The sequence below is a fragment of the Mustela putorius genome, unplaced genomic scaffold (assembly GCF_011764305.1).
Source record: "Mustela putorius furo isolate JIRA1106 unplaced genomic scaffold, ASM1176430v1.1 tig00537301_pilon_pilon_pilon, whole genome shotgun sequence".
In the NCBI taxonomy this organism is placed as follows: domain Eukaryota; kingdom Metazoa; phylum Chordata; class Mammalia; order Carnivora; family Mustelidae; genus Mustela; species Mustela putorius.
This window is the reverse complement of record NW_025422439.1, coordinates 376,255-401,318: the sequence shown is the minus strand read 5'-3', so window position 1 is coordinate 401,318 and position 25,064 is coordinate 376,255. Positions and strand designations below refer to the sequence as shown.

Genomic DNA, 25,064 nt, shown 5'->3' with positions numbered 1-25,064 from the left:
CATATATGTGTGTATATGTAGCTATCTGTGTATGTTTATATCAGTATATGTGTGTACACACACATGTGTTGTACACACATGTGTGTACTATGTGTGTATACACATGCATGTACGTGTCTGTGTGTGTGTGAGAGGGTGTCCCCACTTTCACCTAGTAATTGTTTTCAGGTCATCTGCTTAACCTGCAGTTGGGGAGGAAGCTTTATTCTTGCTCTGGGCATTGCAAAATGTATGTACAGTTGTATTTATTTTTAATTATGAAAAGAACAGAAAGTAGTATTTCTCCCATGCTTCACTTCTTATTTAATAATATTAATATTTTGCCATGTTCGCTTCTGCTTCCTTTTAAAAATAAAACACGGCAGATAGAGTAAAGCCTCACTCCTCCATCCATTTCCCTCCACCCTCCCCAGAGATAGCCACCTAGAAGTTTGCCCAGCCCCTTTACTTGGATAATTTTAGACTTGTTTTCCCATAAGAATATATAGTACAATTTTGTATGGCTTTAACAATTTCAATAAATGAAATTTTTTTCAATAAATGATATCGTACTTCATATCATATTTTGTGACTTGAAATTTTTCAGGTAACATAAATTCTTTGAGATTTTTATAGACTGACACCTGTGGATCTAGCTCACTTGTTTAATTGCGATATCCTATTTCATGGTTTGAATATACTGGATTGGCCATGCTCTTATGGAGGAACACTTAGTTTGCCTCCCGATTTTGCTGCAATGAGCATGTCTTCCTGTACAGCCACCACTCCTTGTTGCCATTTTTCTGTAGAGCAGAAATACTCCCTGAAAATTATAACTATTATTCTAAAGCTACATCCTCTTTTAGCGAGGCTAGACTCCTCTGTGGTCACAGCGCATAAGCTGGAGCTTGGGAATCCAAAAAACTCTTTCCTTCCTTGCTAGAACTTCTGTGCTCTGTACATGCATTCCACACACCAGTCCTGAGGGCCAGTGTGGTGCCAGGCCCCCATGCCAGGTGCAGGTTTTTCCAGAGCATTCTGGGGCTTCTCTTGATCCAGTTCTCTTCCTGGAAAGCAAATGAAAAATACCAGAGTGCAGGAAGATGAGCACAACCCCAAATAGAAAATTCTCCCTCAAGACCGAGTGTCTTTATTTCCTGGTGTCTGTCCCCCACCTTTCTCTTCACACTCCATCCGGTCTCCCTGAATGGCTTACTCAACTTCCCCTTGGCTCCAATGATACTTTCTTGCCCATGACTGCGTAACCTAGATCTCCAGATTTGATTGCTCCTAAAGTTCAACCCCATATATTCAGTGGCTGCTGGGCTCTACCCATGAGTTCTTTCTGAGATCTTGCAACAGAAGATTGGCACTCCACATCTACGGTAGGGACTTAAACGCTTTGTTGGTTGTTTTTGTTTTGTTTTGTTTTTTACCGTGGCTCAGAGGAAGAAATGCTTTATTTGCAAACAAATGTACATTCACACACACACACACACACACACACACACACAAATACACACACACACATACACACACTCACTCACGCACAAACCTAAGACAAAGCTTACATTAAGGAATACTTAACTACTTGTGACTAAAAAAAAAAAAAAAAAAAAAACTCTTGTCGTGACCATCCGAATTGATTTTTACGATGTTGTCATGAGTCACAACCCACAGTCGGCAAAGTATGATTCTAGCATGACTTTCCCTGCTCCAGAACTTGGAAGGCTTAAAATATACTTTCCTAACTCTCTAGAAGTGTGTTGTCCAAGATGAACAAGATTTTAGCCCATTGTCCAGTCTGCCAGCAAGCCCAGCTGTGGGGGGCGTTTGGTTTTTCTGCAGGTGCATCTGTAGAAGTCCCAGCATTCAGATACTAGGTTGGGAGGCGTGGGGAGTCTGCTGTAGGAACAGGAGCATTCATTCTGCTGACATGATCTATTGGAGTTATGCAGTGGTTCTAGGTCTGACAGCAGTGGTGGCTTCCTGATTATGGTGGTTTCCTGTTTGAAACAGCCGTGTTGTGGCTCTAAAGGGGCAGCTTCCTGATTGCAAGATTGTTGAAGAGACAGCAACTACCCTAGCAGCCCCATTGTGAGGGGTAACATTAGAGGTTGTTCCCGAAAGCTCAGCCTGGATTCTCTTCCTTCAGACCTCTTGGCAAGTCTGTAAGCCACCTAATACACTGGCATAAGTGCCTTCCTGCTAACAAGCTGGAGGGACATCTGTTCTCTGCAAATGATCCCTGATGGACACAGTCTCAACATGTGAAGCTGACTTCCCCAGACTCATCCCAAACTTGTCATTATTCCTATGTTTTAAATCTCAAGGATGATCTGAGTCTCTCATAACCCTTCTTTCTTATTTCCCTTTCAATCAACATTTGTTCAGTTCACTTAGTTCTCTTGGGCCCGGGAGCACCATGTCACCTGTCACCATATTACCCCTGTTTCCTGTTACCCTTGTTACCCTATTACTATGTTACCCTTGTCACCACCTAACTCAAAACCTGGATCCTCTTTTACCCCTCACAAATCCCACCCTTAGATGGCACCATCATTCTGGGTACTGAGAACAATCATGGCCACTTTGGAAGCTCTTACATGTTCTGCACTTCTCACATACTCACGCACTCATTTGATCTTAAACAGCTTGGGAGGTAGGTATTCCATTCCCCACATTGCGGACAGTGACATTGAGTCTCTGAGATGTTGAGTAGCATGGCCAGCATCCCACAGCCCATGGGTAGTAGAGCTGGAATTCAAGCCCCGCTGTGTAAACATCCCCACTCCGACATTCCATTCTCCAACCAATGTGGACCCAGGCTTCCTGAAATCTAAGCTCTCTCCTTCCCCATCAAGATCTTTCTTTCTTCTCTGGCTTCACGCCCCTTCCCACCTTATGCCTGATGGTCAAATAACATTGAATTTCTCCCAGTTCCTGAAACCTGTGCTCAGCCTTGCCACTCAGTGTTTGCAAGCTTTCCTCTTTGTGCCTGGAATGCTCATTTCGCTCTCCTTGCCTGGCTGACTCCTGTCACTGTTCCAATCTCCTTGAAGAAGTCTTCCTGACTCTTCTGGCCTCACCTAATACCCTGCAGTCTTCTTCCCCACTTGTCCCATTCTTTAGTACATGATGCCCTTCCCTCTAGCCCTCTCGATACTTTCTTTCCAGCCTCCAAAGGCCTGGAAAGCAGGAATCCTATCAATCTTATTGGGCATTGGGTCTTCACAGCACCGCACAGCTCCTGGGACATCACAGCTGTTCAATAACTATTTCTTAAATGAAAAATCAAAGAAAATCTCTTTAAACACAGGCCACATTCTAGAGGAAAGATACCAAATAAGCTACTCAAAAGAGAAAAAAAAAAAAAGGACTACGAATTCTTTAAAAAGTGTGGAAATGTGAATTGAAAGCCACCTTTTTTTCTTAGAAATGTTTTTTAGCACTCAGGAAAGTAAGACAGCTATTAAAGAAAGGGGATGTTTCCAGATGCCAGAACCTATCTGTGCCACCTGAGAATTTGAAAGGGGGGAAAAAACCAAACCTTCATTTGGTTTATTGAACTGTCTCTATGAGCTAGGTGTAGTATATTTGCCATATAATCTCTCTCCCTCTTGTCCCTATAAGACATTTCTGTGTAGTTCTAATCATTTTGTAGGTGGGTATACTCTCCCTAGATTTTAAATCCAATTTTGGTATACCTTAGAATCAACTGAAAGACTTTTTAATTCCTGGTCCCCAGCAAATAGCCCGGACCAATTAAATTAGGATCTCTGAGGTTCGAGCCCAGGCGTCAGGATTATTTATAAGCTCTCCAGCTTCAAGAGCCAGTGGTTTAAATCCTCATTATCCATACTGTGTCCTGAACCCAGCAGCCCTGCATCACCGGAAAGCCTGCTAAAAATGCAGAATCTCAAATCTACCCAGACCTACTGAAACAGAATATGTATTTTGATAAAATCTACAAGACTGAGATTCATAGACATCTAACAGTTTGAGGGCTACTGGTTCAGACGATTTTCCCTGAAAATCATCTGATGATTTCTCTGAATCCATTAGGCTTCCCTGTTTCTTCCCAGGTGACTTGGGGAAATGGATTCTCCCACCTCTTCTACTCTTTCTGTAGATATGAGGGTCTAGACACTACCATAAGTGTCATTAGGTCACCATGATGGTCTTCTTTTGTAATTATCGCTGAATTTTTAAAAATTGCTTTTGGTCCAGCTCTTTCCCTTGGGTATCTTGGGCAAGAGCTGGGACAAGACTGTAACCAATATGTTGAAAGCTTGGGATGTAGTCTAGAGCAAGGGATGTACTTTCCCTATGGCCAAGGAAAGAGAGAACCACGTCTGGAGGTGGCGGATGGAAATGGCTGGTGTGGAAACCTGGGTTTGAATCATAGCTCATGCAGTGATTAACAGGAGGCTCTTGATGAGTCACGGATGCTCTAAATTTCCTCAACTGTAAAATAAGGAGCATAATCCTTTCCAAAGCTGTGGGAAGAACATACAGTAAGCTTGAAAAGCATACAAATGTGAGGTCTTATATTACATTTAATATCTGCAAAGGAGTTTCACTGCAGGAGAGGAGCAGAAAGAAACTCAAGGGCAAAGACAAGAGGAATGATATTTCCTCAAACTCACCGAAGCCTGCGTCATCTGCATCTGGAAAAACTGGCCATTGGACGAACAAGGTGTTCATGAGGCAAATGCCCAATGAATGCTTTCATACTTCAGGGAAAACTAGCCTGAATAAGCTTACTCAATAGTTGAGCAATGGAGTACTGGGGGTCCCGTCCCTGCATCTTCCTCATGGCCACCTTATTCACACAGTGAAATGTTGGCCTTGGCATGTCTCTTTTTCCACTTAAAGTGGCGTGCCTAGAAGCAAGAATCCACTCAGAGCCCCAGCAACCAGACTGGAGGCTGGCACAGAGTCAGCCCTCAGGAAACGTGTAGACTCACTCACAAGTGAGGTAAGGAATTAACAGCCAAGGGTGTCCGTTAGACTAGTTAAGATCATGCTGAATTGGAGTCTGATCCCCCTGCGTCAACAAAAAGCTCCAAGGGAAAACCAGCTGAGGTGTTTCATCATTCCATTCCCACTGCTGGGCACACAAAGAACATAACTGCCATGACCTTTCTGAGTCCGCCTTCCGCTCTCGCAACTAGTTTCATTTTAACAGCTGGCCGGGTGCAGTCAGCATCAGGCGCAGAAGCAGTCAAGGGAAGAAAGGCCACGACCCGTCATGGGATTGACACATCGCAATGAGGAGAAAGCCAGCAAATGCTTAAGGAAGCTTAATTCCTATGGCCAAAATTACTTTCATACACTCAAATACACAGCCCTTGACTGAACGTGACCTTTTCATTATTGCTCCTTCATCAATTCTGGTGTGTTTACTTAAATAGCTTTATATTACATATTTGCCAGCTCTGACTGAGAGCTTCGTTACCAGGTTCCAGGCATCAAACTGAAGCCTTCAATACTGTTGTCTATTTCATCCTCAGCACTGTTTTATGAGATCAAGAGTGCCATTCCCATGTTAGATGAGGAAACCGAGGCTCAGAGAAATGCATTAGCATGTCTAAGGAGCTGAGAGGCCAGGATTTAATGCCCATGGTCTGACTCCAGATTCACATGCCTAATGACGTTGCACTGTTCCCTCCAAAGCCACTTGACTTTGCACATGTTGATCCCTCTGTCTGCCCCATCCTTGCCCTCCCTTCTCTGCTTGGTTAACCTGACCCCATTCATGAAATCTCAACTCAGACCTTACGGCTCAAGAATCATTCCCAGGCTAATCCTAAGCATCCGATTTCTGCCTTGACATCTCTCTTCTATCTAAACACTTACTACCCTGTACCAAAATTGTTTGATTGTAGGAAAAATGTTTACACATTGTTCACTTTCTGCCAGTATCTATAAAATAAAGTGATTCTCGCTTCCCAGTTATTTTGGTTTGGTCCTGCACCATATACACCCTATCCTGGATACTGGATGGGATATTGCTTTTTGGAGGCCAACAACTCTCCAACCCTGAGCCTTCACACTGGCTACTCCAGAAGTTCTGGTTGTTTCCCCATTGGTCGCAGGCTCCATTTAGTAAAGAATCATGAACTTGATGATACCAATCAGTAGAGGCCTAACTCCACATAGCTAAGAAACATCTCATTTCCCAGTGAGATTTAATTAAGCCTTTCTGTACTTGGGATCTGGCCCAACTCTTCCCAGACCCAAAGAGACTCTTTGGCTAACTCTTCCCCTAACCCAAAGTGCCAACTCATTTCCTGCCCAGAATGAACCACTTCCCAAAATGAGTGACTGTGTGAACATGAATCCCCCCACTCCCACCAGGCCGTCATCTTACCCTATGACCTCAACCTGACAATCACCCAACAGCTTGATATTGGTACCCTTCCCAAAATTTATGTGACTCATTCTTACCTACTACCACTTTGTTGTTCTAGGGCAGTTCTGGATGCACAGTGGGCATTTGATATATATTTGTTGAATAAATGAATGATTGAGTGAATACCATCTTAGATGCTGGTATAGTATTTTAGATCTTACAAAAATGATGATTTCAAGTGACATGAGAGAATTAAGCTGTTCACTAGGCTGGTAAGGGGCAAAGCTGGGATCCCCTGGCATTATGATTTCTTGTCCAGATTCTACTATATTTGGGGGTCACCAACCTATAGTCTCTGGGGCATCTGCATGTTTTGATAAATGAGGTTTTATTGGAACACAACTGTGTCCATTCATGTACTTACAGTCTATGGCTGCTTTTGTGCTATGATGACAAGTGAAGCAATTGTGCCAGAATTCAGAGCAGTCCCCATAGCCTGCCATGCCTAAAATGTTTACTGTTTAAAATGTTTGTAGACTCTGCTATATATTACTGCTGGCTCCATATATGTTCAGATGTACACACTTACATACCATACATCCTAAACTCACCCACAAAAAGAACCATTTGGCCACTGCCTTGACCTGAACCTTTCAATGTTGTCTGTGAGAAATGAATGTGAAGTGTTTGGGAATCATGTAAAGACCATGTCCGTAAGTGCCAAGTAATAAGTTCATGGACTAATGCATGGGCTTTGGCCATGGTAGTATCTACCCTAACAGTATAAAGAAGTGGCACACACAAAAAAGGTCTTAGATTCAAGTCCGCCAAAAGCAATGAGAAGGTATCACTTCCAATAAGACAGGACAGAAAAATCAGGATAAACAGAATATTTTAAAATCACAACTTGGACCCCTTAGCTCCAGGAAATTACTGCACACCATTATAATAACCCAATGCAGTCTAATTATACATAATAGAGTAGCTGAACTTGAAACAAGGCCTTGTATTATTATTATTATTATTATTATTATTATTATTATTTAATCTTGATGATTAAACCTGCCAAGGGCTTCCTGATATCAGAAGTTTAAGTTAAACTTTGAGGACAAAAGGGGGTTTTTGTTGTTGTTGTTGTTGTTAGGAAAAAAGACAAACCATGACAGACTCCTGACTCTAGGAAACAAACCGAGGGTTGCAGAAGGGGAGGTGAGTGGGAAGATGAAGTAACAGCGTGGTAGGCATTAAGGAGGACACGTGATGTGACGAGTACTGGGTATTATATGCAACTGATGATTCATTGAGCACTACACCAGAAACCAATGTTATACTATTATATGTTGGCTAGTTGAATACAAATTTTAAAAAAACATTAATTGACCTTTTAGTTACACAGAAACAAAGACCATGTTTTAATTAAAAGTGGTTTGAGGGACGCCTGGGTGGCTCAGCTGGTTAAGCGGCTGCCTTCGGCTCAGGTCATGATCCCAGCGTCCTGGGATCGAGTCCCGCATCGGGCTCCTTGCTCAGCCAGGAGCCTGCTTCTCCCTCTGCCTCTGCCTGCCACTCTGTCTGCTTGTGCTCACTCTCACTCCTCTCTCTTTCTGACAAATAAATAAATAAAATCTTTAAAAAAAAAAAAAAGTGGTTTGAGATGTGAGGAGCTGAGCTTCTTTATAATAATGAGCATATTTTTAATGAAGACATATCTTTCTAAATTATGGATTCGGAATGTACTGTTCCAGATTTGTCTATTTAGATTTGTCTATTTTTCTTCCATCAGCCTGCCGGGGGAGTTTGGAAGCAAAGGCAAGATGATAGCTGGAGGGTCTTCCATTTACATTAGTAAAGGGGACTTAAATGACCTCTCCTTGAATTATGGAACCCTCTTCCTGGATGTTTTCTAGCCTGAACAATCTATACTTCTATAAATATACTATCAGGCATGGGGGTTCCTATGCAAACATGGGGTGAAACCCAATACCACGGATGGTAGGACATTATAAGTTCCCTTGAAAGACAAGGTACCATTATTCTTCTTTGAATCACAAAGTAGGTACTTATGAAAAATGTGTTGATTTGAATAGAAGCTAAAATCACCTTTAAAAAAAAATTGCTATGTTGAATTTTTCCCTTTTAGTTCAGTATTTTCCAACTGAAGATGTTCTATCCAAATACTCATTAAATGAGTTATATGTACATGTATTTTTAAATTAATTAATGCCAGGCTCCTTTTAAATGAAAGATTAGAAGGAATAGCATTCTGTTTGAGAAGATGTGGTATAGGGAAAAATCGTGAAAAACTGAAATTTAGAGAGACTATGACTAGTTTATGAATTCAGACTATTTTAAGTTTTCATTGTGTCTGAGATATTTTACCACCCTGAAATTGGCAAAAATTGATAGTAATGCAAATAATTCTCATCCATAAAGATGCAAATTGGTTCCCATGCACTGTAACTGATTATCATTCTGTGGTTATTGACCACTTTTGCAAGTTTTTCATCTATTTGTAACTCTCTCCCCCACCCAGGAGCATCTATTAGCATCTCCAGAGAAACTTCTTTGTTGAACATTGGTCTATACCCTTCTCTGCAATTACTTCAACAATGCCAGATACACACACACACACACACACACACACAACGTTTGCAGTACAGATTTATAGTACTCTAGTAGCTCAGCCACTTTTAAGTAATATTTTTATTGAAGAAATATTATTATTTTGGTATTTTAATCTTAATATTGAAATATGGAAGAAAGCTCAGTGTTGCACTAAGAAGGAGGTATCATTAGGCGCATCTTATTGATACAGAGAAATTGGGACTCAGAGATGGAAATCACCTAGCTAATAAATAAATGGAAAAACCAAGACTCCAATCCAGATTTTCAGCAAATGAATTAGTTTTATTCTATTTCTTGAAAGTATTCTTCATCTCTTTCTCTGAATACTTACAGAAAGTAAAATCTCTGCATATTAGAGACACAACTATGATACCCAAAATATCACCACTTCAACAAAGATCAGGACAGTGCTATTTCAGAAATACACATAGAAAAAAAAAATCCCAATACTTTGATTTTGCTGTGCTATTGGAGACGGTAAATTTGATTATCACAAAGGAAATCTGAGAAAAGCACAAGACTCGGATTTGCTTTTATAGAGCTTAAAAACTAATTTGGAAAATAAGCTGTATATACCTAAAGCATTCTGATTAAAGTATAAAATTATATATTGAAAAAGAAAAGAAAATTGAAAAGAAAAGCCACAGATATTTGGGAAGATGTTTGTTATGTATATATGACAAAGGATTCACATCCACAATATATAAAAACTTCTATAAATCAACTGAAAAAAACAAACCAATCTAATCTTTAAATGGGCAAAAGAATGGAACAGAACTTCAGAAAAAAGAATATCTGTATGGCCAATAAGGATATGAAAGGTGTTTGATATCATTAATAGTCAGAGAAACGGAAACTAAAACCACCATGAGATATCACTATACATGCACCAGAATTGCTAACATTAGGATGGTGGACAATATCAAGTGTTGGTGATGGTGTGAAGTAACTGGAAATCTGATTACAGGGGGGAAGTAAAAGTGGTAAAATCACTTTGGAAAAATTATTTGGCAATATCTACGAAAGCTAAACATATGTTTGTCCTATGATCCTATGATCCTATGATTCTATTCCTAGGCATAGTCATTCCTAAGGGAATTAAGGTCATATAGTATGTCCAGAAAAAGGTACATGAATGCATTAGCCTAATTTGTAATAGTCCCAAAAAAGCAAAAATAACTCAAATGTCCTTCAACAGAATGATGGATAAATAAATAGCAATATACTCGTACAATGTAATCCTAGGCATCAATGAAGGAAAGAAACTGCCAACAAATAACATGAATGAATCTCAAAGACATTACATTAAGCGAAAAGAAGCCAGACACAAAAGAGTATATTTCATTTTATTGCACTTGATGAATGGAATGCACTCATGTATGATTGCATTTATATAATATTCAGAATTGGTGAACTAATCTGTGTGGACAGAAGACAAAATAGAGTTTGTGGAGAGAATGGGTGAGTATTGATTGCTTGGGTATGAAAGAAACTTCTGGGGAGTTGAAGATATTCTAAATCTATTCTGAGTAATGGTTATACAGGTCATATGCATCTATGAAAACTCATCAAAGTGTTCAATTAAAATTTAGGCATTTTTACCACAAGTGAAAATTTTAATTAAATTTAGAAATATTTGTAAAAAGAGGAAAGGAAAAAACCCCACCTACCGTCATTTTAACCCCATCCCTAAAGATAACTCTAGTAATTATCTGATGTGTATTCTTTTTCCTATGCTTATACAATTTTATCTTTCTTTCTCTCTATTCGTCTATTTAACCTGCCATATTTCATAACACTCAAATCTCTGTCAATTGTAAAGTGTGCCACCAATTTCTGTACCACCAAGAAAGAAAGAAAGGAATATCACTATCAATTAAACTGTAACATAGCACACATTATAAGATACATCTCGATTTCAGAGACATGAAAAATATGAAAAGTTAAGTCTTAGAATTGGTAATATACGTATAAACATACGTATCCACATATATACATAAACACATTTGTGTGTGTGTGTGTGTGTGTGTATATGGCACATATACATTTTCTTTTACAAAAATGCAATCGTGCCATGCATACTGGTCTGCAATTTACTTTGTTTGCTTAAGAATATAGCAAAGACATCCTTTCACAGCAGTGCTTGCAGATCTGTCCTTGCTGTCATTGTTCTTTATTCTTGTAAATTGACTATCTAGTATTTCTTTGTGAAAAGGTAATTTTCAAACCATTTCTCCATTGATGAATACCTTCTTTATGGATTTTGCTATTTCAACAGACCTGCCATCAACATCCTTGAAAAATATATCACTATCTACCTAAAATACAGTGAGAGTTGTTTAAAGAGTTCAGTTAATTAGCTATTTGGGAGAGAGAGAAAGGGAGAGCACGAGTGGGGGGAGGGGCAGAGGGAAAATCAGACTCCCCACTGAATGAGGAGCCAGACAGTTGAGAAAAATATAAATTACTCCAGGATCATTGTCTGAACTGAAGGCAGATGCTTAACTGACCAAGCCACCCAGGTGTCCCACATAGATTAGATTCCTGAAAGTGGAATTTAATGTCAATGGATATGGGCATTTAAGATTTTAAGATATCATAAATTATCATTCACAAATTTTAAACCAGCTCTCTCCACCCAATGGTGGAGAATGGTGGAGAATGGTGCCCACCCCCCTCACTTACACCAGCTGCGAGTACAACCAATCTGTATTATTTTTGCTAATATAAGAGGGTTTATATGACCTTTCACTGACATTTTATTTGGCATTTAAAAATAGCTTAGTCACATATCTATGCTAATACAAACTAGACTCTAGAAATATTACCATATTAATGAAACATGCTTAAGCATAAGCTACTGACCATGCTATAGAGAAGGCTTCTGTTTTGAAAAGCAGTTGGGATTAGATAAGGTTTTCTATGGGAATTCATTGCCCTAAGAGTATCTGTCCTGTCTTTAGCCTTTGCTGAGGAACATAGTTCTTGGTAGCTTCTTAAGCACAAGAAGCCATATTCTGTACCCAGTTCATTGCCATCTGGCTTTAGGGGATTTGACTAGGGACAGGTTACCCTTTATTGAGCCAACCACAGAATAGTTGGTTACCTATGGTTTGCATATGGTTACGGAATAGTTGGTTACCTACGGTTTGCAAGTTTGACTGGGTATACATCTCTATGCTGCTTTGTACATCTCTCAATCTCACTCAATCTCTCCCCAACAAACTCTTCCACCACAACCCTATAAAAATCCCACTCTGGGGCCAACAAATATCTGTAAATCTCCACTTTTCTTAGTAAGTTCTTTTTGCCTTTTGCCTTAGCTGAAATCAGGCTATTCTCTGAGACACCATTTCTCCTATAGCTTCTTGAATGAAAGGTGCCTTGTTTTCTCATACCTCACACCATCAGAGTCTTAAGGTGGAGTAGGTGTTCTCCTTGCTCCCCATTTCTTCTTCCATATCCTTTCTTCTCCTTACTCTTATAAAACACTCAGACTCTGGTGAACTCACACCACCTTATTGTTGACTGTCCTCCAAATCACTCCCTTAATTCTTAAAGACCTGAGCCCCGGACTGCTTTCCTCTTCACACCAATTCCTATATCATTTTCACCGGTCTCAACATCCATACATGAACCAACTCAGCACTTTGGTCTCCTATAGTCCTTCACCATTTCCTCCCTTTTATCTAGTCTACCCACAGCCATGGTCACATCCTGGATTTTACCACCAACAGAAATGATATCATATTTAAAATACCAATGTATACACCCCATACCCTGGCCACCCACTTTCCAACATTCCAAATCACATGTTTCACAGAAGCCCCCTCCCTTCACCATAATTCTTTGACCTTATCCTTTAATCCTTACCATTTTCTGACTACCCTGACTTCTCTCTTTGCTCATCCTAGAGTACATCATTTGTTTTAGTTACTTCCTGGCAAATCTCCTCAACTTCCTTTCCCATTATCGCCTCCACTGTTCTGGCCTGCACACACCAGCCATCCCTCTCTCTATAGTGTGCCCAAGCAGCTGTATGTTTCTGGAGAAAACAATCACACAACTGAGCTGACAGGGTTCACATTAATGTAACAATCCCAGGTAAGAATAAGCTTTCACAATGGCCCAGAGGGCTGACCATTTTTCTCTCACAGGCTAACTTTCCCACTCTCTGAGGTGAATGATTTCTCTCTCCTCATGCTTCCCACACCTCCTCCTCAATCCACAATTTCCTCTGATGACCTTGCCTCATACTTAGTTGAGAAAAATATAAATTACCAGAAGCAAACTCTCTCAACTTCTCACCACCCATGCTCAAGCCTACAGTATTTATGATCATTTTCTCCTTCTTTTAGCCTACCATGGTGGCTAACCCGTCCTCTTCTGTTCTGAATTCCATCCAATGGCTCCTCTCTCACCTTCCATAATACCACCAATCACCTAGGTTTTTTCTCCCACTTCCCTGGAGCATTTTATTCAGATACCTGGTTGGATTCACCTCAACTCCCTGATCTTGTCATTCTTCAGAAGATCATTTTCATCTATAGTCCTTCCCTCTGTTATGTCTTTTATGACAATGGCTACAATTGCCATCTATATGCTAAGACTACTAACTTTATATCTCCGCTCTAGATAACTCCTCTGAGATCCACTCTTACAAATTCAACTGACTAGTTAACAGCTTCTCCCTGATATTTCAAATATAAAATGTACCAAATTCCTCCACATCTTCTTTTCCCCACCTCAACTCCCATTCTCTAGACTTCTTCAGTTATCCCATCAGCAAAATTGTTCAAACAAAAAATCACCTTTTCACTAATATCCAACATCCAAGCAACCAATAAGTGGCTCGTGCTACCCACTAATCCCATAGTGAGCCATTACATTTTTCTTCATCTCTACTGTCAGCACTGTAATCCAAGCCATCATTCTCACCTGGATTATTAGAATAGGCTCCTGCCTGTTCTCACCTCTTCCTTGCTGCCTCCTCCCAACCCCTGAGGCATCCTCCACTTAAGAAAAAGGATATTTTTAAGATAAAAATTGGATCTGGGGTGACTAAGTGTCTCCATCGGTTAAGTATCCAGCTCTTGATTTTGGCTCAGGTCATGATCTCAGGGTTGTGAGAAGGAGCTCCTTAAGTTTCTCTCTCTCTCTCTCCCCTTCTGTTCCTCCCCACCTCCCTCTTTAAAAATAATAATAATAAAACAAAATAAAAATTGGATCATGTGGGCTTATTGGTCTCTCTCTTCTCTCTTTCTCTCTTACACACACACACACACTTTAGGACCCACCACTGTCCCATTAAATTTGGAAATTCCAGAACCCAGCTCCATACTGGCACTTAACAGGAGGGCCATAAATATTGGTTAGACAAAGCAGTGAAGTGAAGTTATTAAGGAATTCTATGATCATCTGAAATCCAGGCACAGTGAGCTGAGAAATTTACAATAGAACCAGAAACCAAAACACATATGTAAAGGAAAGTCACAGCCAAGAACGAGCAAACAAGCTGAAAAAGAGAAATCATCAGAATTAGAAAGTGTTTGGCATAGTGCCTGACCCTTAGCAGACAAGATTATGATTCAAGAAAAATTTGTACATGGTAGCTGAAACAGCAGAGGTGGTCAAGTGCTGTTCTGGGAAGCTCCTGACCTTTCCAGTACTTTCATGATGAGCCAGTCTTTTAGGAGTCAGCTATGTGACTTAGATTCTATTCTTCCTGATTTCTATGCATGTTCCTATAGCAGGCTGAAGGATCTCCTGAGTTTCCTAAATTTGGGTTGTCTGTCCAAGGAGTACCCTAATCTTGACTATCTCCTGAGTTAACCTATTCTTACAGCTGGAAAAATAACACACTGAAAGAGTCTATATGGTCCCTCCCTGAGTGACTGTTCTGTTCCATTCATAACTCTGTCTCTGGGGCCAACACACTCCAGGATCTTGGAAAGCTATGTTGAAATGAATTCGACTGACCAGAAAGTTCCAAGGAATTGATTAGTTCTGGATTTTTGTATGATTTCCCCCTTTTTCTTAAAATAAGAGGAAATAAATTCTGGCAACATTTATTTTGTAGTTAATGAAGATTTAACTGCAAAATATACAAATGTGAAGTCACTAGTAGAGTCTTCCTTGGACATACAACCCAAACTCAAAGAAACTTAATGAGACACATGTGAGGACTGCCTCTTCCATGCAACTGCATGCTGTAACCATAACAAGAGGACTTTTCTAGCAGTAACCAGTGGTAGCCATCACATGCTAGAAAAGCTGACCTGCCCAAAGTGCTTCTCATTGCCACCTTCTGAAAGGGAACTTAAACAATCACCTATTGTTATTGTCTCCTAAAGCAGAAGACTGAAGTTCCTCCAACTAAACCAAGATATGCCAACCAAGTCAAGGCAAATGTAATGTTTTGGCTTCTTCAATTATCTCACCTCCCAATGTATATCCTATAACCTGTGGACTTTCAATCACGTAGCTGCCCATTTTATGGGACCAGTGTGAGGGCCTGGAAGCGGCATGGGTATTATAACAAGAATTCCAATCACACATTTACTATTTTGCTTTGAGGCCTTAAAGCCATCTAACCTGGCTGAGTTTGTTTGGTCATCTGAGAAGTGGGTATAATTATGCCAAACTTGTAGTGTGTTTGAAAGGATTACAGGTGATATAGGGGAGATCCTGCTGCTGGGCCCACAGTGGGTGATCAATACTAAGAGTGATTAGATATTTATTGTACAGTGGTAGGTGTCTTTCTCCAGTTTGACTGTAGATCTTGAGGACAGCATAGGTTTTTTTTTTTTTATTTTTTTGAATTTCTTTATTTTCTACTTTCTACTTTATTTTCTAATGTAAGTATTCAATAGCCAGATATGAATCAGGCTATCTTTATTGGATAGCCCGGGTCAATATTCTTTTACTTTGAAGAAATTATTAGGGTCTTTTTAGGTTTAAAATATGGTGAGGTTTTTCTCCATGGGTGTTTTCATAAAGAATTTGTTCTTTGTAGTGTTCAATACACTTGTACTAAAAATAGCTTGTAAATTATGTTCACACTCTTTATCCTACCTTTGTATCTGCTGGATCTGCCCATGTTCCAAAGAGGTGTAACAATTTTCCCACTACACGTTTGATTGTCAGGGTCCCTCCTTTCTCCCTCCCTTCCTTCCCCCCTTCCTTCCTTCCTTCCTTCTTCTTCAACCTCTTCTGCCTCTCCCTCTCCATCTCTCTTTCTCATTCTCCTTCCCCCCTTCTTCTTTCCCCCTCCTTCTCCTTTCTTACTCCTCCTCCTCCTCTTTCTTCTTCTTCCTTGTATTTTCTGAAGATCTTTCTTCCTACATCTTAGTATTATGTTCTTTGGTGCATAACTATTCATGACAATATATTCCCCTATGGATCACATACTCCATTGTTATAAAGGGTTCCTTTTTGACCTATTAAGTATCTTTTGCCTTAAATTACACTTATTATTATTATTAATACTGAGATCCTCCTGTATTTTTTTGGATTGCCTTGGCTTGTATATCTCTATTTAGTCTTATAATTTCAATTCCCCATGGTTCCTTATTTTAAATCTGTTCTCTTTAAATTACTTGAAAGTGAGCTCAATAGTGAATCTGTGGGCCTAGACACTCTGATGAAAGAATCTTCTCTTCTATAGCCATATTATCTATTGAGCTTTGAAGAACGATGAAGTTACTTAGCATATTCCTCTTAATAACATTAATTCCCTATATATTCATAGCACTGCAACCTGAAAATCACTTTTTAATATATTATCCACTTACACTTCACAACCACCTTTGAAATAGTAAAAGAAGGTACTGTCACCCATGGTAAATCTACGTATAAGGTAGTGCAAGCTGCTCAAGTATTATAGTAATGAGTATAAATTAGCCCAGGTATTTCTGGGACAAGCAGACTAATTCAGCGGAGGAAGGTAGGTCAGGCAGACATGCAGATCAGGGGACCAAGGTGTCTTCTGTAGAGCTGTACTTTTGCTCTTTTTTGGGTTAAGTATAAAGGTTTGGCCTTTTATCCATTCAAAAAACATTTATTGATTACACTGTATACTAGGAACTATGTCAAGCAGTAGGAATATGAAGTTGAATAATACATAATCTCTGCTCCATGGTATTCACGGTGTAGTTTAGTTCTCAAATTTGGCCGATTATCACAATTGACTAGAAAGAATTTTATTACAGATTCCCTTGGCACACCCAACAATCATAGTCTAAGACCCAGAAATCTAATGTTCTAAAGCTCCATAGTCCCAAATGAAGTTGAGAACACTGGACATTCTAGTAAAACAATAAACTACTTGCATACTTAGCAATTCCTACAACATTCTTGCTTTTACCACTCCATATAATTCTCTTAACAACACAGTGAGTCAGGACTTTGTTATATTCACTTCATAAATGTGAAAAATGAAAAGAAAATTGGATTTCCAAATGTACAACCAGTGAATGACAAAACTTAGCCTGAAACCAAAATTCATTTCTCTAAGTTCTGCCATCTTTGCTCGCCACCCACACATCATGAAACCAAAGAAGAAATGGTAGTACCAAATAAACTCACCTGCCTTTGCCTTGGGCTTTGCTTTCAGGAATAGCCCAAACTCAAATACTGATTTCTTGGAAAGTAGCCCTGGATCATATATAAAGATATCAACCTGTAGAAATGTACATCTTCATTAATTTCCTTAACATAAAGAAAGGACTCACATTTGTTTCTCTCTGAGACCTTCAGACAGATCCTTGTGGCTCACTGGAGACCTATAGACCACACTTCCAGAGCCACAGCCTGGGTGACAATCCTGTGAAAAAGAAAATTTACTTGAGTTCTCTCATATTCCAATAGGTGGGTGAGTCTTGTCACACACACCACAAATGGAAGACATCTAGGATTTTATGTGCAGGTGCTTTGGGCCAGAAGTCGTGATTCATATCACTTCTCAGCCTTTTGGCTAAGATCAAGTGTAGCAGTAATGATTCATAAGAACAACTCACCTTTGGCTTTTCTGAACTGTAACCTCTGAGAGTGAGGTCTGGACCTGTGTATTTTTAACAAAATGCCTTCAGGTACTTCTGTGCATCCAGTCTAACCTGCCCATTCATAGGTGCAGATCCTGAGTGAGGCTGATGTGGCAAGAGACCCCTTCAAGGACCCATGGTGAATAAGCAGCAGAAGAACTAGAACAAGATCCCAAATCTGGACTTCCAGACCTGGCAGCTGTGTTCCAGCTGTGGACTCATCATCAGCACTGTTCCTCTCCAAAGGACTGTGCTGGGGAGATGAGAGGTGGAAGGGAAAGACCGGAAAGCTTTGATTGCTGCCTTGCTCTAGGAAGCTGCTTTGGAGAGAACCTGAATGTCCTTTAACTCATGCCAGTGGTTTAAACAGGAAGTTCTTACTCAGAAAATGATGGTCATAAAGTACAGTGCTGGGGAGGGTAAGCCTTCATCCAGAAATCTGCTCCCCTACACATATCTTGGACTTCACCTCTGTCTTTGTTTGACAGAATAAAATACTGGTGATTTGTCACCTGTTTTGACTCTTACTTATTTTTTTTTAACAACTGACTCTTTTAAAAAACATTTCCCTTCTTCTTTCCCTTAGGTAAACCAAGCTTAAATCATAACAGAATAGAAAGGTAATAAAGATACTTTAACACAATGAAGCCAGAACAGTACTAAGAGCTATACCAAGGAAAGGAGAAAACAACTATGGGGACAAAAATTATAAGGGGAAAATAATGACATCAAATTTTTATTGAAATCTTAAGTATATTATTTTATCTACTTTTCAGAACAGCCTCATGAGACAGATATTATTATCTTTATTCTCATTTCATGAATGAAGAAGATGGATTTCATGAGAATAATTCCAAATCCCAAGACAATATAACCCAACAGAGAGTTGAATCAAGAAGGCCAAACTTTCTTCCAATCCAAGAGCGTGGAATGGTCTTCCATCTTTTTGTGTCTTCTTCAATTTCTTTCATGAGTGTTCTGTAGTTCCTCGAGTACAGTTCCTTTACCTCTTGGTTAGGTTTATTCCCAGGTATATTATGGTTCTTGGTGCTATAGTAAATGGAATCGATTCTCTAATTTCCCTTTCTGTATTTTCATTGTTAGTATATAAGAAAGCCACTGATTTCTGTACATTGACTTGGTATCCTGCCATGTTACTGAATTGCTGTATGAGTTCTAGTAGTTTGGGGGTGGAGTCTTTTGGTTTTCCATATAAAGAATCATGTCATCTGTGAAGAGAGAGAGTTTGACTTCTTCATTGCCAATTTGGATACCTTTTATTTCTCTTTGTTGTCTGATTGCTGTTGCTAGGACTTCTAATACTATGTTGAACAAGAGTGATGAGAGTGGGCATCCTTGTCATGTTCCTGATCTCAACGGGAAGGCTGCAAGCTTTTTCCCATTGAGGATGATATTTGCTGTGGGTCTTTCATAGATATATTTGATGAAGTTCAGGAATGTTCCCTCTATCCCTATACTTTGAAGCGTTTTAATCAGGAACAGATGGTGTATTTTGTCAAATGCTTTTTCTGCATCAATTGAGAGGAACATGTGGTTCTTCTCTCTTCTCTTATTGATTTGTTCTATCATATTGATTGATTTGCAGAATGTTGAACCATCCTTGTAGCCCAGGAATGAATCCCACCTGGTCATGGTGGATAATCTTTTTAATGTGCTGTTGGATCCTGTTTGCAGGATCTTGTTTAGAATCTTAGCATCCATATTCATCAGTGATATTGGTCTGAAATTCTCCTTTCTGAGGTTCTTTGTCTGGTTTGGGGATCAGGGTAATGCTGGCTTCATAGAAAGAGTCTGGAAGTTTTCCTTCTGCTTCAATTTCTTGAAACAGTTTCAGGAGAATAGGTGTTATTTATTCTTTGAAAGTTTGGTAGAATGCCCCAGGGAATCCGTCAGGTCCTGGGCTCTTGTTTTTTGGTAGGTTTTTGATCACTGCTTCAATCTCGTTACTAGATATTGGTCTATTCAGTTTGTCAATTTCTTCCTAGTTCAATTTTGGGAGTTTATAGTTTTCCAGGAATGCATCCATTTCATCTAGGTTGCTTAGCTTATTGGCATATAACTGATGATAATAACTTCTGATGATTGTTTCTACTTCCTTGGTGTTGTGATCTCTCCCTCTTCATTCATAATTTTATGAATTTGGGCTTTCTCTCTTTTCTTTTGGACTAGTGTGGCCAATGGCTTATCAATCTTATTGAGTCTTTCAAAAAACCAGCTTCTAATTTCATTGATACGTTCTACTGTATCTCTGGTTTCTACCTCATATACTTTTAATTTCATTCCTATCAAAATTCCACTGGTATTTTTCAAAGAGCTGGAGCAAATAATCCTAAAATTTGTATGGAATCAGAAGAGACCCCAAATCGCTAAGGAAATGTTGAAAAACAAAAATAAAACTGGGGGCATCACATTACCTGATTTCAAGCTTTACTACAAAGCTGGAATCACCAAGACAGCATGGTACTGGCATTAAAAACAGACACATAGACCAGTGGAACAGAGTAGAGAGCCCAGATATGGACCCTCAACTCTATGGTCAATTAATCTTTGACAAAACAGGAAAAATATATGGTGAAAAAAAGACAGTCTCTTCAATAAATGATGCTGGGAAAACTGGACAGCTATATGCAGAAGAATGAAACTGGACCATTCTCTTACACGTACACAAAGATAAACTCAAAATGGATAAAAGATCTCAACATGAGACAGGAATCCATCAGAATCCTAGAGGAGAACATAGGCAGTAACCTCTTCGATATCACCACAGCAACTTCTTTCAAGATATGTCTCCAAAGGCAAAGGAAACAAAAGCGAAGATGAACTTTTGGGAGTTCATCAAGATCAAAAGCTTCTGCACAGCAAAGGAAACAGTCGAAAAAATAGAGGCAACCCATGGAATGGGAGAAGATATTTGCAAATGACAGTACAGATAAAAGGTTGATATCCAGGATCTATAAAGAACTCCTGAAACTCAACACACACTAAACAGACAATCATATCAAAAAATGGGCAGAAGATATGAACAGACACTTCTCCAATGAAGACATACAAATGGCTATCAGACACATGAAAAAATGTTCATCATCACTAGCCATCAGGGAGATTCAAATTAAAACCACATTGAGCTACCACCTTACACCAGTTAGAATGGCCAAAATTAGCAAGACAGGAAACAACATGTGTTGGAGAGGATGTGGAGAAAGGGGAACCCTCTTACACTGTTGGTGGGAATGCAAGTTGGTGCAGCCACTTTGGAGAACAATGTGGAGATTCCTCAAGAAATTAAAAATAGAGCTTCCCTATGACCCTGCCATTGCACTACTGGCTATTTACCCCAAAGATACAGATGTAGTGAAAAGAAGGGCCATCTGTACCCCAATGTTTATAGCAGCAATGGCCACGGTCGCCAAACTGCTGAAAGAACCAAGATGCCCTTCAACGGACGAATGGATAAAGAAGATATGGTCCATATACACTATGGAGTATTGTGCCTCCATCAGAAAGGATGAATACCCAACTTTTGTAGCAACATGGATGGGACTGGAAGAGATTATGCTGAGTGAAATAAGTCAAGCAGAGAGACTCAATTATCATATGGTTTCACTTATTTGTGGAGCATAACAAATAGCATGGAGGACAAGGGGAGATGGAGAGGAGAAGGGAGTTGAGGGAAATTGGAAGGGGAGGTGAACCCTGAGAAACTATGGACTCTGAAAAACAATCTGACGGTTTTGAAGGGGCGGGGGTTGGGAGGTTGGGGCATCCAGGTGGTGGGTATTGGAGAGGGCATGGAGCATGGAGTGTGGTACAAAATAATGAATACTGCTACGCTGAAAAAATTAAAAATTAAAAAAAAAAAAAGAAGGCCAAACTTCAGACCTTTTCTTTCTTAAGAGTATCAGACAAAGTTTCCTGAATACTGAGAGTGTTTTCTAAGTCCCCGAGCAGACCTTGTTCAGTTTGGCCACATAACAAATATAGCTCTTTCTAGATGCGGTAGAACCTCTATAAACTAGGTGTCCTTTGTCTAGGAAAGTGCAAAAACAAAGCCATGACAGAGTCTTGTATTTTGCAAGTTTCCAGCTAGAAGAGATCAACAAATTGAAGCACATCTTTCTTCAAACAGATGGGGAAGCTGAGGCCCAGAAAGGGCAAGAGGCTTGCCCAAAATCCCGCAGCAAGCCAGTGCTAGATGCAACTCAAAGTTCACATCTCCTGGTACCCAATCCAGCCTACACAAGGAAAGACAGAGAGTATGTAAGCAGTAGAGCCAAGTGGCCTCTGAAATGTCTTCTGGCTCTCAACTTCCCAAAACTTGGGAGTCCATGATTTCATAAATGGAAAAACATAAACACTTTCCCAGTAAAAACAGAATTGATTTTCCTGTGGGATGAAACAGCACATGCTTTGAATTTACTCAGAAAGTTCTCAGTAACAATGAGAATTCTAGTGTGATTTTTGTTTCTCTGCTTCCTCCTATAGGTTCCTCCTATAGTGGAAACAAGAGGATGATTTCCCATGTGGTCCCAGTGGGCTGCTCTTAACATTTGCTCTGACCTGAACAGGTAGTGAGAGCCCAGAATAACCATAAATGTTCTTTTCTTTTTCTCCAAAGCAAGCTATGTCACTCCCCACCTACATCAGCACCAGCAATCATACCCTTAGTTTGCAATGCCATAGTCTTTAACATCTTAGAACAAGAAAAATACTGTTAATGGAGCTAGATGTTATTTTCTTAGCTAATTCTGGGGCTTTGGAGAATACGGTACAATTGAAGGAATAACTGTGGACCAAATTGCTCATAATTGCATTCTGATTACTGTTAGTTATCTTCATTTTTATCATTTTTTAAATTAAATTAGGTCATTATGAATAAGCCTGAGCAGTGGGTTTTTGTTGTTATTGTTTTGTTTGTTTGTTTGAGTTTCCCATTATGCAGCTTTAGGATTGAAACCATCAGTAATGGGTTGAGTTGTATTTTCCAAACTTACCTATAATGAAAAAAGAAAAGAAAATCACCTGACATGACTTAAAGGTACAGAACCTCAGGCCCCTCCCCAGATCAGTATATCTTGGATGGAACCCTGAAATCTGTGTCCTTAACAAGTATTTCCAGATAATTCTGGCTATTTGGGGAAATCTAGGATCTGGCAAGTTTGGGAAACACGGAATGATGGCATGGGCTTTAAATCACACCCAAGAGACACTCACTTACCAATAGTTTAGAACACATAGGAGCTCTTTGTCAGTACAGAATAAAACTCTGTCTTAGACCAGGAGATTCTAGCCATAAGCATCTTTCTCCATGGAGCCAGGCCCTTGCCCTTCCCTACACCCTATGCAGTGAGAAATGAATGACCTAACTCCACAAGCCTGCTCATCTCTTCCCCACCCAGCCTGCCCCCTTCCACTCTACTTGGCTGTCCTAAGCGCCTGTGTTTCTGGATTAAAGTCCCAGAATCCTTTATCTTACCATCTCAAGCGATGGATCCCTTCTCTGAGCTCCTGCTCATGAGAATGGCCAATGGTGACATCTTAACTCCATTCACTCTGATTTGCTTAAAGATTCCATACATGTCTCTTGCCTCCCTGAATTACAAGCTTCTTGGGATCTGTGCAAGGACTAAAGTGGACCCTGAGTGTAACTGCTAAAGGGAAATCTACAGGAATGAATGCCAAGGTTAGGCTCTGGGAAGGCAGGGTGTCTTGCTCCCCGATGCTTCATACAGCATCTGGCACACAACAGCTCTTCAATAAATACCCTTTGAATGCATGAATAAATAAATTACTATATTTCAAGCTATAAATACTTCAGCACATACAGAGATCTTGAAATTGAGATCTTAGAAGCTAACCTAGGTATAACTTGTGATTTGGGTTTGTTCTAGTCTCTCTACACTAGCAATCCTCACCCTCTGTTCTCAGAACCTGTTTTTAAGGGTTTCAATTTTAAGAATGAAAATTATGGAGGATCTTAAAGAACTTTTGCTTATGTGGATTATACCTGTTGATATGGGCTGTGTTAAAAATTAAAACCGATCATTTAGGAATATTTATTTCTTTCAAAATAACAGAAATAAACCCATTACATGTTAATGGATTAACACAAATAACGTATTTCTATGAAAAGAGAGCTATTTTTCAAAAACAAAAATAATTTAATGAGATGAGTGGCACTGTTTTACATTTTGCAAATCTCTTTAATGTTCCATGTAATGGAAGTTAACTGGATTTTCAGGTCTGTTTCTGCATTCAATCTGTTGCCTCTGGAAAACTCCACCGGCAGGCCTGGAACATCCTGGCACCTTGTAGGCCCTCTTTAGCATATGAAAACTCCACTGAAACCTCCCTTCCCCTCACCTTCCCCCAACAGCAGGGTATATAACATGCCCACCCTCACAATCCGGGGCAGCAGCTCTTCCTGCCCACCGGTCCTGTCCCCGTGCTTTAATAAACCACCATTTTGCACCAAAAAAAAAAAAAAAAATAAAGAGAGTGACAAAGGAAAATGAAAATGACATCTTAATGCCATTATGGAAATAGCCTTGACCTCTTGGCCTCTCCAATAGCGTCTTAGGGACCCCCAGGGATCCCCAGACCATACTTGGAGAACCATTGCCCCACACATTTCATAATATAAGGTCTACACACCGGAGGGAAAATAAATCAAAGGATCTGTTTATTCTACTAGGATAAATCCTTATATATGAGCATGTCATAGCAGAGAGATTCAAATGAACATTCTCATTAAATGACAAAAATACCATAGATGATAAAATTCACAAAAAGCTTAACTTCATGAAACAGAATATTTATAGCAGCAGCACAAAACCACAGATTCTGTAATGCCCTTCTAATTTATACTTGATATCAGCTTTCTGCATCTTTTCCTGGGGCTCCCAAATCAGCAGGTGTTCTAGCAAGGAAAGCAAGTATGGCCTAAAATGGTAAATGAATATGATTTTTCATTCCCATAGCTATAGATGAAGCCTAAAGCTTTCACCATCTAGCTCCTCTCCTTTTTGTCATCCTGTCCCTTG

The 25,064-nt window shown here is 39.7% G+C and overlaps 1 long non-coding RNA gene across 1 annotated transcript; it reads left to right on the top strand.

Annotated features, from left to right (window-relative positions):
* Positions 1-23: 23 nt before the first annotated feature.
* LOC123390321 lies at positions 24-18,514 on the top strand. Its single transcript, XR_006604926.1, has 2 exons — positions 24-1,364; positions 18,090-18,514. It is a non-coding gene; the product is annotated as an uncharacterized LOC123390321 (long non-coding RNA).
* Positions 18,515-25,064: the final 6,550 nt, after the last annotated feature.